Raw genomic sequence first — 8,979 nt, forward strand, 5'->3', positions numbered from 1 at the left:
TTAGAGAAACTCAAAAAATGACAAATTTTCAGAAAAGAAACATCTAAAAAAATGCAACTTGAATAAAAAATGCTAGCACTTGTGATATTAAAATATTGAAAACAATGACATTGCCAAAAAATCTTTCTGTAACCTATTGTCAAACCCTAGAGGAGGAAGACTGGTCTGTAGGACTTAAAGCTCTCAAATAATGACAAATAAAGTCAAAAAATGCAAAATTTGTCATAAAATTGGAAAACTTATTGATATAAATAAATTGAAATATATTCCTTTACCGCCGAAAACTATGAATTGGCCTTTTATCAAATCCTGGAGGAGGTGTCTTGGCCGCTGTAGCTGAAAAAAGACTAAAAAAAACAAAAACTTTCAAAAAAATTTTTCTCTGCAAATAAAAATCTTTCAGTATTCTATCAATGAATCCTGGAGGAGGTTCTTTTGCATTTGTGAAAAGAAAAACGCAAAGATGAAAATTTTTCTAAAATAAAAAACTTTTGAAAAATTGCAAGATGCATTAAAAAATGCTAACATTTGTGATATTAAGATGTTGAAAATGATTCCATTGACAAAAAGTTTCCACTAATCTATTATGAATCACTAAATGTGGTAACCTGGACTTAAGGGCTAGAAAAACTCAAACAATGACAATTAATGTCAGCAAATTTTAAAAAACTGCAAAAATTTATCAAAAAATTGCAAAAATTCCTGATATTAATACGTTGAAAATCATTCGCTTACCACTAAAAATTTTGAGGTGACCTATTATGAAGACTAACAAGAGGTTTCATGGCAACAGGGGCCAGAAACTTTCAGGAAATTATAGAAAAAAATTGCACAAAGTTGTTTTCAAACACCATGGGAGTCTCCCTGGTTGCTGGGGATAAATAAAGTAAAAACTGACAAATTAAAAAAAACCAAAAAAATCGGAAACAATTTTTTAAAAAAAACTTGCACAAATTTTTGATTTTAATATGTTGAAAACCATTTCATCTTCGCGAAAGATTATGTACTAAAAATATCAAACCCTTGATGAGGTTCCTTGGCCACTGGGGAAGGAAAGACTCAAAAACAATAATTTTCAATAATAAGTTGCAAGTTACATAGAAAAAATGCTAAAATTTGTGATATTAGAATGTTGAGAACCACTTCTTTGTCAATAACAATTTTTCAGTAACCTATTGTTGAAACCTGGATGATGTTCCTTGGCATCTTTGAAGAGAAAAACTCAAAAAATGACAAACTTTTAGAAAAAAACATTGGAAAAATTGCAAAGTGCATAAAAATGCTAACACTTGTGATATTAAAATGTTGCAACCAACTGCATTTCAAAAAAATCTTTCAATAACCTATTGTCAAACCCTAGAGGAGGTAACCTGGTCCGTAGGACTGGAAACTCTCATGTAATGACAATTAAAGTCAAAAAATGCAAACTTTGTCACAAAATTGGAAAAATTTTTGATATAAATATATTGAAGATTATTCCCTTATCGCCTAAAACTATGAAGTGGCCTTTTATCAAATCCTGGAGGAGGTCTCTTGGCCGCTGTACCTGAAAAAAAACCTCAAAAAATGACCACAACTTTCAAAAAACTTTCCTCTGCCAATGTAAACCTTTTAGTAACCTATTAATAAACCCTGGAGGAGGTTCTTTTGCATCTCTGAAAAGAAAAACGCAAAAATGCAAATTTTTCTTAAAGAAACATTTGATAAATTGCAACTTGCATAAAAAATGTTAACATTTGTGATATTAAGATGTTGAAAACAATTCCATTGACAAAAATCTTCCAGTAACCTATTATCAATCACTAAAGGAGGTAACCTGGGCTGTAGGGCTAAAAAAAGTCATATAATGACAATAAATGTCAAAAATACTAACAAAATGCGAAATTTATCAAAAAATTACAAAAAGTTGTGATGTTATTATGTTGAAAATTATTCACTTACCTCTAAAAACTTTGAAGTGACCTATTATGGAAACCAAGAGGAGGTTTCATGGTAACGGGGGCTAGAAAATTTCAGTTTTGCACAAAGATATTTTAAACCCTATCGGAGTCTCCCTGGTCGTTGGGGCTATATAAAGTAAAACTGACAAAAATCGAAAAAAAATCCAAAAAAGTTTAATTGAATAATGTGCACAAAGTTGTGACTTTAATAATTTGAAAACCATTTCATTATCACTAAAAACTATGCAGTAAATTTTATCAATTCCTAAAAAGGTTTTCGTTGGCAACTGGGGAAGGAAAGACTCAAAAACTTACAAACATTTTCAAAAAAATTTTGCAAGTTGCATAAAAAAATTGCTGAAAACTTTGATATTAGAGTGTTGATAACCACTAATTTGCCAATAACAATTATTCAGTAACCTATTACCAAACCTAGAAGAGGAGGAGGTCAACTGGGCCGTAGCGCTGGAAAAACTCAAGTGCTGACAATTTTTGTCAAATAAACTTGAAAAAATGCAAATTTATGTCAAAACTGCAAAAGTTATTGATATTAAAATAATGAAAATCATTCTATTACCGCCAACAACTATCAAGTGAACTATTATCAAACACTGGAGGAGGTTTCTGGCCACTGGGGCTGGATGAATCAAAAAACGCAAAAAATTTGAAAACATAAAAATTCAAGTTGCATAAAAAATGCTAAATATTGTGATATAAGAAATTTGAGCCGCTCCGTTGACAAAAAAGTTTTGAGTTTTACAGTAACGTGCTATGAACCCTAGATAAGCTTCCCTGGCATCTGTGAATTGAAAACTCGAAAAATAACAGATTTTCATAAAAAAATCATCATAAAAATTGCAACTTGCATAAAATAATAAGAAATTCAAATGTTGAAAACCGATCCATTGGCAGCAAAATCTTTTAGTAACCTATTAACAAAATCTAGAGGTGGTTCCCTGGGCTTTAAGTCTGGAAAAACTCAAACATTGGCAATTAATGTCAAAAAATTTTGAAAAATTGCAAAATTTATCCAAAAGTTCTTGATGTTGAAATGTTGAGAACCGTTCCCCTACCGCTAAAAGCTATGAATAAACCTATTATCAAAACCCAGAGGAGTTTTCATGGCAACTGGGGCAAGAAAAACTCAGGAAAGTACAATAGTTTTGCACAAAGCTCTTTTCAAATCCTACAGGAGTCTCCCTTGTCCCTGGGGCTAGATAAACTTAAAAAAATGACAAATTAGGTTGAAAAACCGCAAAAAATCAAAAAAAAATTTATTTAAAAACGTGCTAAAATTTGTGACTTTAATTGAAAACCATTTGGTTATCACTACAATCTATGCCGTAAAATTCTATAAAATCCTGGAGGAGGTTCTTGGACAACGGGGGAAGGAGAGACTAAAAAAATACACATTTTTTCAAAAAAAAATTGCAATTGTAGAAAAAATTGCGAAAATTTATGGCATTAAACTTGCGAATACCATTCCATTACCTGCAAAAATGTTCAGTAATTTTTATCAAACCCTGGAGGAGGCTCCTTGGCTTCTTGAAAAAAAACCTCAAAAACTTTTTGAGTTTATGCTTGCAATATTAACACATAGGCTCACAAAAAGGTAATTTAAAGTAATTATATCCTGCAAAAGGACTTTTTAACTTTGACAAACTTCAATTCAAGACTAATCAGACTAAAAACTCTGGAGTTGGCAAAAAAAATAAACAGTTGCACAATTTTGATCTCAAAAATTCTTTCAAAAAGACTTTTTGACCTTCAATTACGTTTTTCGCAGTCTTCACTCGTCTACGCATTTGAACGACTACTAAACGCGGCTAATAAAAAATTGATACCCGCTGATACCTGCTGTTTATCTTATATCGAAAGCTCAAAGTTGTTAAAATAGGTGTGAAAACATCTTACAAAGAAAGAGAGCCCCAATAGAATCCAATTTTTGGATTAAAAAAAACTAACGATCTAAAATTACTTTGTTTAAAAATGACCTGTGTTTCTTAGTCAGCATTTCAGTCAAGAGACGCGGATCAAATAAGAACAGAATGAAACATCCCCATGAAGCTCTCCCTGGTTGACGCCCAGACCGAAATGGCCACTGATCAGAGCGTCCCAGACAAAAGCTACCTCGGATCCGACCGACCCAGACTGAATTCTCCTCTGACTGGACTTTTATGCAATCGAAGCTTGTGTGCTCATAAACTGCGCTCGAAAAAACATCCACTGGTCACAATATTGTCTGCTCGAAAATCATCCCCTTATCAGACTAGTGTGTGCTCGAATACGCCTCTGATCAGGCTGAAATGCGCTCGAAATCGACTCTCAATAGAATGAAGTGCGCGCAAAACGGCCCATGATTAGACTAAAGTGCGCTTGAAGTTTTCTCTGATTAGAATAAAGTTTGGTCAAAATAGTCTCATCAGACGGCGATTTTAAGCATGGGCAAGTCTCTCAATATCACCATAATATATTCATTCCAGGAAAAACTGGTGTTTTCAATAATATATTCAACTAACCAAAAAAATCTAAAGGTGTTGCTAATGAAAAGAAAACCAAAGTTCCGAAAAGAATAATTGAGTATGCCTTTAGTTCGTGTTCTTAACTGAATAGATGATCTTAGACAGCTTTGAATAAAACGTCTCGATCTACACTGATTCAAAATCTTTTCATGAGGTGACCGGTGGTTGCTGTCAGCAGGACCTCCTGCTTCTGATCAACCGCATCTAACATTGTTGATATTAAAATGTTTTTTTTTTGCATTTCCAAAAAATCATTGCATTGCATTAAAATCATTGCATTGCCGAAAAATCTTTCATTATCCTCTTATCAAACCCTAGAGGAGGTGCCCTGGGCTCTAGGGCTGGAAAAACTATAAAAATGACAATTTATTTCTAAAAATTTTAAAATTTATCAAAAAATTTTAATAAAAATCTTGATTTTGAAATGTTGAAAACCATCCCCCTACTGATAAAACTTTGCAGTAACCTATTATTAAACGTTAGAGGAGGTTTGTTGGCAGCTTGGGCTAGACAAACTCAAGAAAATACAAAAATTTTTAAAGAACTTGAAAGAAATTGCAAAAATCAAAGAAATTTCATGGATAAACTTAGACAGCATTGCATATAGACGTCTTGATCTACACTGACTCCAACTCTTTCCATGAGGTGGCCGGAAGATGTTGTCAGCCGGACCCCTTGCTTCTCTTCAACCGCATCTGACTTTCATCTAACATTTGTTATATTAAAATGTTGAAAAAGGTTCCGTTGACAAAAATCTTTCAGTAATCTATCATGATCAAAATGCTGCTTTATCGTTGACTCTTAGCATATTCAACATCTGTCGTTAAAAGAAACAAAAAACCTTAATGAAATTCGCAGAACGTGGCCTCTGAGTATTGTGCGCTCAATTGAGCCTCTGCTCAGACCGTCCAAGACCGAAGTGACCTAAGATCAGACACGTTCCAGACCATTGTCTAGACAAAAGTGCGCTCGAAGCCTTTTTCCAGACCATGTATATGTAGCGCACCTTGTAGCGCACGTTTGTGCGTTCGAAGATGGTCTAAACAGAGCACCTCGACCTGTGCTATAATGCTAACTTTCTATCTTTTAGCTTTATCATATCGGCACACATTCGGTCCTCGCATGGTAGTTTACTAACTAACAGTACATTATTCACTGATGAGCATCATACAGAACGGGAGGGGTTGGGCCTCGCAGAGTAGAAAACGAACACGTTAATTCTCACGATAAGTTCGAAATTACGTTTAAATTGTGACGTATAATCTAAAAGTAATAAGACAACCCAAGTTATCTCATCAATATTATTGTATTACGTCTTACGTATAGTTAAAAAAAATACGTAAGACGTAATTCAAAGGCTGACTTTGAAAAAAGAGAGATTTATTGACTCGGGTAAATAATTTTGACACACAACCAAATATAATTGAGAACAACCAAATATACTTGAGAAGCTACATTCTTTCATGCGAGCCGTACATCATCTCAGTAAACTCATTACCATTTCCGAAAAACTTTGGCACCCAGAAAGCTATCTCTAATATTGTCTCGTGTAGTTTCAACTATGATTTGTTACAAATAGTCGAGATATTAGTTCTGCAACCCAATTGGTCCCATCGTGGATTTAGACATGGATTCAAAAAGACAACGGCAAGACGCAAACATTCTGTCGATCTCGGTCCAGTTCATATTTTTTATTCCAGCTAAAGTATTTTCTTTTGCAAGCTTTTTGTCGAGCTAGAGTCCAGCCCTAATTTTGGATGAAGTAAAATCTTTAGTAAAGTTGTTGGTTGAGTTTAAGTGTTGTGTGAAAATTATGTTTCGAGCTCAAGTGTTCTGAGAACCCTGAAACGAGCTAAAGTTCAGCATGTCTTAAAGTCCAGCTAAAGACTTTTCATAGTTCAAACGGGTCGGTTGTGGTCTTTTTATAGTACATTTTGGTCAAGCGTTGTTCAATCATAAGTCTGTGCCTAGGCCTGTCAAATTGACACGGACAGGTGAGAACAGACTATATAGGGCAAAAGCCCGGTTTGGATCAAACCGAAGACTTTGTCTACGCTGGATCAGGCCTAGCACATTGTTGTCAAACTGGAGCCATTAGAAATCCCTGAGAATCAAAGATCACCTGTCGGTATGGAATAAGCCGAACCGACTAAAAGTTACGAATGGGTCATAACAATTACAAACCGAACTCGTTTTATGACAGGAATGCTCCGCCAAATTTCTGTTCCATTTTTTTTATCTCACCAGAATCCCATCAGCAACCGACATCCCATGGTCCTTAATCCTTTAGCTGCCCTTAGCGCGCGTTCAGAAAAATCATTTTTGGGCAAAAAAAAAGATGAAACAAAGGTTAAGCTCAGGAGTGTAAAAAGACCCAAAAAGGAGTTATGGGCCAGATTTACCCGGGTCGAAGAAATATCGGAAAAATATGTAAGATAAGCGTGAAAATTTGATTTTTTTCTCACTGCAAATTTCCTACATAATTTTGCAGTGAAATGCGGCGAACTGTTTATTTTCAACGCATTCAACAAAATTTCGAACTACAACGGAATTCGCACCTCTCACCTACTGCAAATTTACAACTTCTTGTTCCACTTCGCCATCCGTCATTCACTTCTATAAAATATCTTGTGAATTTAAAACAGATTCAATAGACATTGGACAACAAATACGGTGAATTTAGCAGTCTATTTTTGTAAGAATTGCGGTGAATTGCGGCGAATTGTTTGTTCTCACTGCATTCAACGCATTTCTTACATTAATTTACCCTAAAAGCGGAGTGAGATGCGTCATCATCTGATTAAAATAGCCTTTTTGCTAACGTGAGCGAAATTGAAGGAGTTTGTCTTCCAATATTCAGAATAAAATAAGCCTCTAATTAGCTAGGATTTTTTGAAAACATCAGTGGTTCCAAAATCAAGGAAAACATAAAACATCAGATCAAAAACACATAAATTGACTCAAAACGAATATGGCAGAGTGAGAGAACGCCAGAGACGAACAATGCAATTTCATCTCATTCATTGATTATCTCTTTATCTATTTTTGACAATTTTTGAGCGGTTAATTGATGCAATTTCACCACTAAGTTAAGCGGTGAATTTATGTAATTTAAGCGATAAGTTAAGCGGTGAATTTATGTAATTTGAGCGCTAAGTTAAGCGGTGAATTTTTGTTATCTCACTGCGTTCACCGCATATCATACAAAATTTTCTTGCACTCCATTAATCTATTATCTTGCATATCTTTTGAGTTGAATGACGGTGACTCTCCACCTGGGTACTTTTTTAGCCGCCAGTGACTCTCCACCTGGGTACTTTTTTAGCCGCAAATCAGAAAACAATCAGTTCCGAAAAAAATGCCGTCATATCATAAGCTACATGTGAGAAGACAGAAATAGCTTATGATATGACGGCATTTTTTTCGGAACTGATTGTTTTCTGATGTCCGGTCCTGAAACTGATGATATCAGATCGATTTGAATTATTACGTCATTTTGATTAATTTCGACAACCTTAGATAAATGTCGAGAAGATGTAATGTCAGTTAGATATAATTAGATATAATGTTAGATTTAATGCCAGCCAGGTAGAAAGCCGTGATTTTCAAATGAGGTGGAAGAAAACGGTTTAAAATAATTTGTATAACTTCTTTCGGTCTTCTTATTCAGTCAAACTTCAACTTATTTTTGTTTAGCTCTGATTGTCACTTCGTGTTTAAAAACAAGTTTATTTTTGATCTGATTACAAAATCTCAATTTATATAAATTAACAGCAAAAAAGAGCAGCCTTGCAAAATTAACGTCAAGAGTTTTCGGAAGCGTGTATTTATGCTGATGATTAAATTGTTTTTTTTTGCTGCTTCACAATTTTTCTGATGCTGACAAACCGCGTTCAATTATTTTTCAAACGTCAATCACAAATAAATTTTCGATCTTTTTCAGATGTTATTTGTTTCTCTGCAACGGCTGATCAATCATATTGGATATTTTTCTGCCATTTCAGCGTTGTCAATAGCAGTTCTAACACTAATTCGGCAGGAAAGTTCAGGCATGTAGCTTCAGAGGAATTTGGTAACGCTTTTTTGCTCTGAAGTTTTTTCTGACGCTGACAAATCGCGTTCAATTAGTTTTTAAACGTCAATCAAAAATTTTCCATCTTCTTCAGATGTTATTTGCTTCTCTGCAACGGCTGATCAATCATATTTGATATCTTTTTGCCATTTCAGTGTTGTCAATAGCAGTTCTAAGACTAATCCGGCAGGAAAGTTCAGGCATGTAGCTTCAGTTGAATTTTGTAACGCTTTTTTAATCTGAAGTTTAAAAATTTCTTTAAAAATTTCGTTAGTTGGAATTATCTTTTCTCGACATCCCATAGTTTTAAACGCAATTTTATCAAAATTAAACGAACATTTAATTTCACAACTTTATTAAATCAAATTAGTAAGTTAGCAAATACTTTTTGCAAGCTTCCTCGGTAATTGTGCATATATATATATATATATATATATATATATAT

The sequence above is a fragment of the Convolutriloba macropyga genome, chromosome 4 (assembly GCF_964194025.1).
Source record: "Convolutriloba macropyga chromosome 4, txConMacr16.3, whole genome shotgun sequence".
In the NCBI taxonomy this organism is placed as follows: Eukaryota; Metazoa; Xenacoelomorpha; order Acoela; family Convolutidae; genus Convolutriloba; species Convolutriloba macropyga.